At 40.5% G+C, this 10,095-nt stretch overlaps 1 long non-coding RNA gene across 1 annotated transcript; it reads right to left on the minus strand.

The window, feature by feature from the left end:
* Nucleotides 1-5,583: 5,583 nt before the first annotated feature.
* Nucleotides 5,584-10,095, minus strand: LOC138590102 (uncharacterized). Its single transcript, XR_011307934.1, has 3 exons — nucleotides 10,015-10,095; nucleotides 9,791-9,923; nucleotides 5,584-8,383 (listed from the first exon to the last, which is right to left on the minus strand). It is a non-coding gene; the product is annotated as an uncharacterized lncRNA (long non-coding RNA).

Below are 10,095 nucleotides of genomic sequence, written 5' to 3' on the forward strand. Positions count from 1 at the left end.
GAGGTGCTGGGAGCTGGATTGTGTTACCTTTGGTGAGAGCCTAGCTAAACTTGGCTTAGCTAACTGGCTACTACAGTAGCTTCATATTTATCATACAAACAAAATGAAGTGTTGAACCTCTCTAATTTTAGCAAAGAAAGGGAATAGGCATATTTTGCAAAAATATCACATTATTCTGCCTGCTTTAGCTGCTTAGTTTTCTTTATTTTATCTCTTCATGAAACATCCTTTCTGTGTGTTTGCAGGCTGGATGTCCAAACTGTCCACTGTATGCATCCCGCTTAATCCTGATGGCCATATCGGCTCAGTGCCAGCCTCATCCACTCGGGTTAATGTCTGTAGCTTGCTGCTGTGTATGGCAGGAACAGTATCTGTCACACACAAACTACCATAAGCTTATAAACAGGTATTTTGTACTGTACACTCATACAGTATAACAACTCTGTCCTGCAGAGTCTAGGGGCCTAATTTATCAAAGTATGAGCAGCATTAGATCTAAATGTTTGTAGGAGCTTTTAGAGAGAAATTGGTACAAACAATGATAAATCTCAGCATTTAAATTTATGGATTTGTTGCTTTTCTTTGTAATCTATCATAGTAAATGGAAAATCTTTGGATTTTGGACTTTTGGTTGGACAAAGGAAGCAATCTGTATATGTCAGCCTGGGCTCTGTGAACTTGTTATGAGCATTTCCACAAACCTCCACAAAAAATCTGTCGTTCAACAGGTAAATTGTGAATATAATTTTATAGATTAATGAATAATGAAGTTAAAGGTATAATCTCGAAGATTTTAATTTCAATAAATGTCTGTTAAGTCACTATCTATCGCCGAATTAGGTAACACAATGGTGATTGAGCCTATGGCCCACTGATGAAAGCCTTTGCATTTGCAGTCTTACAGACAAGGTGTCTGTGGCGACTTTCGCAGAAAAAAATCACAAGCAGCGCCCAGTTAGTGACGCGTTTTCCATCACTCAGCAGTGATTGATCGGCCAGAGAGGGTAGGCGGAGCTAAGCGGCTGCTTTTCCGGTCCGACAAGTGTTTTGAGTAAACAGTAATCTACTATGGCTGAACAAACAAAGAAAAGATGGATGACTACAGATACAACTTCAAAAACAAGTGAAAATCCAAAGAAAAAGAAACAAATTCGACGCTCAGATGAAGGCAAACAGTCTGAAAAGGAAATCGACCGTCAGCGAGGAAAATCAAGAGTTACAACTGGAGCCAAACGTGGAAGTGCCCTCCCGCAATTACCGTTTATCTTTACTTTAACTTTAAGCATTAGTTGACACCCTTGAAGCAACCCTCAGGATTCCTAAGTATGGATTTGAGTAAGTTCCAGTTCTCTATAGATGTAGAAAAAAAGGAGAATGAAAAATTATTTGTGTTGCAAGTTGCCAAAAAAGACGTCCAAGAGAACAGTTCTGCAAATTTTGAAGAATTCCCCCCCAATATCATGTCCCCAAAAAGAGGACAGACGGATGCACAGATGGACGGACGGACGGACGGACGGACTAACAGGCCAGCATAGAAACAGAAAAACAGCCTGACTGCCTGGCTGTGGCCGGTGCAGAGTCATCAAAACTGCCTTTAACTCTTGTCAGGTTTAGGAGGAGGGAAAACTTTAATTCCCTAATCGCTGCTTCAAATATGTTACCATGAAATAAACAGACTCTCAGGACTCTGTGTCCCCTTGTGGAGTCTGACCTCTGGTTTGCACTTTGAATAAATGTAGATGTAAAGTGGGTGGAACGATCCTTAAGTCAATCGCAAGACTTAAAAAAAATCAATAAACACTAATAAGGAGACATGGAGAAGAAATATTTCCCCTCCAGAAAGAACTGATGCTGATTAACATAATGGACAAGGGAAATCAATTTGTAATGCTCATAACATTAGAAAAAATAATCTACTTAATCCATTTTAATTCATCCCTTTATGTCTAACAAGCCATTGTGCCAGCTTCAACATCAGGAGCTAATTTCATACATGATTTCATACTCAGACGGGCCATCTGTCTTTGTCCCTGACTTCCTCTGCTCTGAGGAGGACAAAGAGGCAGAGCCCGGACTGTCAGAGCGGACCGCAGCCTTCCTGTTGAATCCTGATTGAGGCTGGCATTCTCCTGGCACAATAAGAGCCACGGCAGCCCTATGCTGCTCTGCTGGATCCGGCTCGACAGGCCCAGACGCTGCATGTCAGTTGTAATCCCACATTATGCAGATTACCTCCCAACAAGTTGGGAGCTATCATTGCAGGTCAGTTAGGAAAAGTAGCACCAACAAGAAGAGGAAGGAGGAGTGCTGGAGAATCACACAACCTCTTTAGCAAGACCAGACTGAAGAGAGTGCTTTAAACTGTTGGATGCTCTTAGAAGAAAGTTAGGGAGGGGAGAGAGAGGAAAGGTGTATGAGAGAGGCAATTACATCATTGGAGGAAGACTCTGAAGACACACAGATAACTCAGTAAAAAGAGAGCACAAAGTTGCAACAGAATAATGTGCCAGTGACTGACAGCCGCAACCAGATGTTTAGCAGCGCAGCAGATGGCACCGGCTTACCTACAAAAGACGCGTGTCACTAAACAGCTGGATGGAAATTCCCGACAACCTCTCGCCTACATCCCTGGATCTGCACCATACATCACGCAACACAAACACAAGAGAACCACTTTACTGATTCCTTTGCAGTGGCGAAATCCCTGCAGATTATCATCTGACATTCTAACTTGCAAAGCTCCTCGTGTCCATTACATAACATCTGATGACTGACAAGACATCAAACCATCCGAGATTAACAGTCGTGTAACACTGACCTGTGAAGGGATTATGATGCATCTGGAATCCAAACTGATCTCTTAATCCTCATCCACCATGTTATCGCTCCAACAGCATCATTAAACTTGGATATAATGAGTGTCAACACATGTTAAGACCGATATGATGCCCATTGCAGCGCACGATAACAACGAGAGGCTCACGAACAACACAGCAGCACATGTGCGCGGAGGTGAAGCGCGATACTGCACCAACCTGAGCAGGGCACCAGGGCATGAAGAACACATTCCTAAAGTCCGCATGAGCGCGTCATTTGGCCGATAATAAACGCAGAGAGGTGGAAAGTTTGGTGACAACAGTCCTTACCTTTATGTCCGGTGGTTGGACTGCAGGCAGACATCGGTGCGTCGGAGCTCACCGGAGACGCTCCGCGTAATTCTCGGCACACGACACGTTCACAGCGGTGGAATGTTCGCTCCTGTTTGTAGTTCACCTGTTCAGCGTAAGAATCCAGCGGAACAAACAGTCACCGTCGCCCTCCTTCCACTGACTGAACATCTCCCCTCATCCTACATCCTCTTCCTGTCCCCTCTCCTCCCGTCTCCTCCCCTCACTCACCAGTGCGCATTTACGCAAAACACCGCAAACTCGTGCGTTCACTGTGCCAGCTGTCACTCCACCACCCTCAAGTGACAACACCCGAATCATCCAACCATTAACTCGAGTATTTATGTACACCCAGCGCCGCAGCTGTGCAGTGCGGTCCTGATAAGCAGTGGAGCTGCTGGTTTGAGGGATCCACAGCTCACCAGCAGCATCAGGTAACTCCGGACTCACCTGAAGGGAAGGATGCCTTTAAAGGTGAGGGGGCTCCAAGAGCTGCACTGCTGCCCTCATGTGGATTGTAGGAACTCTCGATCCCCACTTAAAACCACACACACAAAACATGAAACGCAGTCAATGTGGTATTAGATTGTGCTGTATAACGCATCAACATTAATAGTCAAAATACGATGTGAAACCGTGTTATTATACACACGATTTAAGATCATACTGTCACCATTACTTTCTGCCTACCTTTGTAGATAACAATTGTTATATTGTTTTTTTCTATTAGGCACTGTCTCTTTTGCATTAACCCATACACTTTATATTTTCATTTGTATTTGAGTTGGGTTTTCTGCATTTCTCTAATTTTGTGGCACTATAATTTCCTTCGGGATAAAGTTCTATCTTATCTTATCATACTCACAGAGAAAAGGGGACAGGAAATGAATAAAATAACAACATAAAGTGGTTAATATTATGATGTATTCTGTTCCCAGGATCAGACATATGTAAACATAAATACAGAAAAAGTGACGGCATTAACATTTCTGTTCCTGGTTTGACAGAAGTATCTATGCATCTTTATTTAAAAAAATGTACCCGTCTCCCTTTAAATGCATATATTATTTTATTCTCTTAGAAGACAGTGTCCTTTCAGTGAATAAAACATGATGCAGTGCGCTGCAGTGGAGAAAACACAGTGCCATATAAGCTGCCCAACATGCTAGGAAATAGTTCCTGTAATAGTAGCTGTACTTGAAATATGGGTCGCATAATAAAACTCTTTTTAGCAACCAGAGTTTGGAACTGTAAAAAGATGCATGAAGTTATAGATTGTTGTCTCGTGTCAGCCACCAAATACTGTGTTTCTGAACAAGGGAGCCAAATAATGATTTGCTATAACGAGGCCCAATTAAAGACTGATTAAGAAGACTAAGCCACAGTGGCTGTGGCTCAGTGGTAGAGTCGGTCATCTCTCAATTGGAAGGTTAGGGGGTTCGATCCCTGACTGCTACAGTCACATGTCCAAGTGTCCTTGGGCAAGACACCCTAAAGGCATAGCCATCAGGTATGAATGGGTATAGATCTGATTAGAGATTAGCACTTAGGCTTTTGCCATCAGTGTGTGAAAGGGTGAATGTGACACGTAGTGTAAGAGCGCTTTGAGTGGTAGGAAGACTAGAAAAGCGCTATATAAGTACAGTCCATTTATCATTTATCAGCTGTAAAGAAGATACAGTACTGCTGGTTTAACTTCTAATTGTATAAGCAAAGAAAAGTAAATAGATGTACAATAACAGTCAAATAAAGCCCCCTGTATATGAGTCTAAGTAACCTGTTTGCATTTCTTGTACTGATCCTTTAACAAGCCTATCACATATGCAACTTTTTGCGATCACTATAAATACTGTTCAGAGATAAATCGGAGCAGAGAAGAACATAAAGCAGAACATAATATAGGACAGGAATAGATACATATAAATATATAATGAATGCATTTTATATATATATATATATATTTATTTATATAAAAGTTCCCCAATAATCTAATTTATGCTTTAGCTCCCCTTTTGCTCATCTGTGCTGACACTGTGGAACCATCTGCTTTGTAAGTAAATCATCAAACAGTCAATTACCAGCAGTGCCTCTATCATCCATCACAATCATCCTGAGGCAGGTCCAGACACGACATGCCACGTACTTATGTGCCTGACCTCTGCCATGATGTTTCACTCAATTACACAAACATTTTAGGACAGTGCGAGAGGAATTACCTGTTAAAATATTTCTGTGGGGCTCAGTTTTTCAAGTCTAATCCCAGAGAGAGGAAACATTTTATCTCACAGGCCTTTCTTATCATTCGGTCTCCTGCTTCCACTCATTATTTCCACCTGAAGTACCTCCAGGTAGCTGCAGGGAGCTGCTGATAAATGCGCTTATGTGGAAGATAAGAATGTTTGCATTGAAATGGAAGGAAGTTTTATAGGCTTTTAATGTTAAACAAAACATACCAAAGAAGGAAAATCAATGTGCGTATCAGTAATAAATATGTGTTGGCTCCTTAACCTTTCCCCCATTGATTTTATTCTGACATTCTTCATGGTCGAAATTTATTTAACTTCACTGTTTCTCTAATACACCAACCATCGTATGCTGTGTTTGTACGAAGTTTTCATTATGCAAAACACAAACCAGTTAACAAAACTTACAAGTTTATTGAACATCGCATGGCTATATTTGACATCAAAAAAATAAATAAATTAAGATGTTCAAGTTTTGATGTGATGTGTCAAATGGCAGCAACAGAGTTCAAAATGAGGTGTGGATGTGACTTCAGTGCACAATATTAGAATATTAAACATTAAGATAAGCTACATTTTCAAAGGAGAGTTACAGTGTGCAAAAGCCCTGCTATGTTTTCACCCCGCTCAGTAATTATCAGTGTCGGTGCTTTTTGCAAAGTCTGCAGATAAATGAACCAACCTGTAGTCTCAAGCTGAACTCAGAACTACAGTATTATATTACATTATAAAAAATATAAAGTTATTGAAATATCGAAGGTTTTCTGCAACTTTGTGGTTGCAGAAAAAGTAAACTGTTGGAGTGAAGTATGATCACTTTGAGTGGTAAGTATTGACAATAATTCAGCATATTCAATAAATAAGATCACTTTGTACCATTTAAAGAGCTGACGTATTAATAAATTGCATATTTTTTCTTTCTGCTACTTGCACGTACAATGCTGTGACGATCTGATATGCAGTGCATTATGTATTACCTATGTTTTCAGGAGGACAGCATTTTTTTGTTTGTTTTGCACACTGAAACTCTCATGTAAACTCTGAAGTATAAGCCCCAGTAATGTTAGCAACATTATCTCTTTGCATTTGTTCGACCAATGTTCTAACTTGCATGTTCTATTTATAAAGGAAAAATGCACATATACTTATAACTTATAAACATAACACTGTTTTTCCTACTCCACAGTTTGTGGAAGCCTGCATTTTAGTTTGTTGATACTGTTTGCACTCAGCAGTCTCTCCACATCTGACCTGAGAAAAAATAAAGCCATTATACATCTCCCTGAAAGCTGAACAATAAATACAATCCTAAAACCCTCAGAGCAAAATTTACCATTTGTTCCAAACACATTCTACTTAATAAAATGTTTCAAATAACAAAAACTGCATTAAATAATTCAGCACAAAAACATCCTAAAGCCATGTTCAAACTAATGATGTGTGTTGGTGCTTTGAAAGAATATTACTTTGTATAATGAAACTGCTCTGGCAACAGCTTCAGGGATAAGGAATAGCCATACTTGATCCTTTTAGGAAATGATAAGTGTATATGTATGAGTTTAATATTATGTCTTCTGACACTTATATGGTGTCTTTTGTAATTCAAACCAGCAATATAGTAACAAATAAACACTACTTAAAGTCCGTCTGATTACAATGCTGTTATAATGTGCTTTGCTGTATCATACTAATAGATTACTTTTCAGTCATCTTCAAGTATTTAAGTATAATCTTTTAGTCTCTGTGGATATATAAAACGCAGACCAAGGCTAACAACGGAAGATCAAATAAATCTCACCGAGCTACATGAGAAGCTACATGACAGTGTTTCACCCTGAGGAAGACGAATGAAGAGCTGAGAACCTCATAACCTTGATGGACTCTCTCACTTTACAGCTATCACAACACTTTAGAGGTTCTGCACAATATCTGACCCCAATTATATTGTCTGACACACATTTCTGAGAGTTAGGGCAATTAATCAGTGGCAGAGCCTTTAATCAAAGAGTCTGGTCCGGATGCTTTGGTGCTTAATTAAGTCAAAAACTCTTCCTGTCGTGGGTCATGTGAGGACAGCTGACTGTACAATGTATTTCTAAAGCTGCTTTTAGAAGACGATATTGTTTCACAGCTGCCCTGCAGTAAAGTATGAGTGGTATTTGAACTGTTATCCAGCTCCCACGCTGCTTTTTCTTTGTCCTGGAATTTGTTTTGAACTATTTAATAAACTCGTCCATCCTCATCTTCATGTTGGTAAAGCAACATTATCGAGACTTGATATTTTATGTAATTTTGTGTTCCTTCAGTTTCGCAGTGTAGCTTGCTTTTTCACATAAAATTTTAAATGTATGTCTAAAACGTATTATTCTCTAGTTTCTTATCTATCGACTTCCTGTAAGGTCGCTGAGCCTCTGCAATGCTTTCTGAACTTAGAATAAATAGCTTAGACCAGTAATCTGAGGTTTTCCTTCATGACTTTCCTCCAGAAAGCCGGCCGTACTCCCTATAAAGTCAGTGTACAATGACAATAACTTTTATATCTGTTATATTAAAATGAATACTAAGAGAATATTTAATATTTACCTCACTTTTCCATAAATACACATAAATTCTCCTCCTCTCGGTTCCATGAGCACCAGCCCTTGAATAAGGGGTCAAACTTTGTGTGTAACAGTTCAACCTACAGTCTACTGTGTCTGTCAGCATTCTCTGTCTGTGTTTGGATCAGTGTAATCCTCCACTGCAGGTTGTCACAGAGATAAACAGACATACATGTGAAGGGGCTTGAAGTTTGCTCTAGCCTGCCCCCTGCTGGAGATTCCGGTCATAGTTTTCCAGGCAGATGTTAACACGGTGAGTGAAGTAGCTCGGGTCAGAAATGGCCCTCAGGAGGTCGGTCTGGACCAGCGTGAGGTCATAAAGCTCAGAGGTGCATGCTGTGCGAGTCTCAACACCACCTGGGTCCAGGAAAACCTGAGGAACACACACACACACACACACACACACACACACACACACACACAGAGAAAAGAGAGAGAAGAGGAAGGAAAGGCATGTTAGCATGCTTTAGTCCTGCACAAGCTCCAGTCTTGACTTCATATCACATGCAATACATAACTTCAACAATAGGGATAAAGACAATTTAGTGAGACTATTCATATCAAATAAGCCTGCCTATTTAAAGTGGCAGTAAGCAACATGAACATTCCAGTGTAAAAAACATTATGTCTCTCTGCATCACTTCGCTACACCAAACATGCATGCTCATTTTGCGACTGGTGTGTGCCGTGCAGCTGTTGTGCGGTGCGTCTCTGCAGCATCGAGGCAAAGTGAGAGAGAGAGAGGAGAGATGCTGTTTATTCTAAAAAGTACATTTTATTGCTGGCAAAATGTTCAAATACTACTAAAGTTCTCATTATCGTCTGATCCCTCTTTTTATTTATAGCTTTTTTCTCCTCCAAGCTCTTCCTTCCTTTTGCTTCTTTAGCAGTTTATGCCGTTGTCGGCAAAGGAGGTACAGGAAATTTACCCCAAGTTGCCATAGCTCCTGACTGACACAACCTCTGCGTGTGCGCTGCTGACACAAGTCAGGTAGAAGCCGGATGATGCTAGTTTGTACAGAGTCACTGTGATTGGCTAGTTACATGGAAAGTTAACCCTGATTGGTTGTTTGAACACATTTTTTAACAAACTTAATACAAAGGGGCGGGCGCTCACAGTCACAGATCAACATCATTTCACTGTAATATTGTTTGTGAAATGCTGTGATCAAAATGTTATTTTAACCAAATTCTTCTGAAATAATGTTGCCTACTGTAGCTTTAAAAAAAAAGAAAGTTTTGTGGGAGTTCAACCCACCAAAAGTTAAAGTACATAATTGCTCAGACTAAACTTTGCTTGATATACGCCTTCAGCTAAATGTGTGTTGCATTACAGTAGATCAGACACCATATGGTCTGTGGTTTATGTGAGGAAGAGCCAGGCTGTGTTCAAGTGGAAAATATCTTTAATGCAGTCGATTGCTCTGGAGTTCCCTAAAGAACACTTTCTAAAACTGCACTGTTGAAAAGTAGGAATGTTAAAATGATCCCTTCTAACACGTGATCATGACCTGATCAGTGGCTATGTTAGATTTCCATCTATGCTGCTAAAATACCAGCCACAACTCTTGACTGCTCCGATGATGAAAATGACGGTAGCATCTGTATCTGGTTTCAAAGAACTGCAGATAAATACATCTGACTCATAACATGGAAGAAAAGGACACCGCAGTGCTAATAAAGCACGTGTATATACTCTTTAACACCCATCAATAATCAGAGGTTGCCCGTCGTGTGTGATGTATTTTGTTGACGTCCCTTTAAAAGTAAGTGAGAGTACCTTAGGATGAACGATGGTATCCTTGTCATTCTGCCGTATATTGTCGTCTATAAAGATGTGCTGGACGTTTTGGTCAAAGGGGTCGACCCACAGCGGCTTCCCCCCACGGATGGAGAACGAGTTACTAGCCCACCTGGACAGAAACAGGAACAGTGTTACTGGGAAAAGGATGGAAAAAGGGTTTTTACCCAAAGTAAAAGTAGCTTGAGAAGTGTTGTGCTAACCATTCAAAGTGGTCCTGAAAGCCTCCCAGGCCCTGGACTGAGCTGAAGTACTCATACAGGCCTCTCTCTCCATTACAAGAC

Source organism: Semicossyphus pulcher, unplaced genomic scaffold, assembly GCF_022749685.1.
Source record: "Semicossyphus pulcher isolate SPU_LCO1_2020_fin unplaced genomic scaffold, fSemPul1.0.p SCAF_13, whole genome shotgun sequence".
Lineage (NCBI taxonomy): Eukaryota > Metazoa > Chordata > Actinopteri > Labriformes > Labridae > Semicossyphus > Semicossyphus pulcher.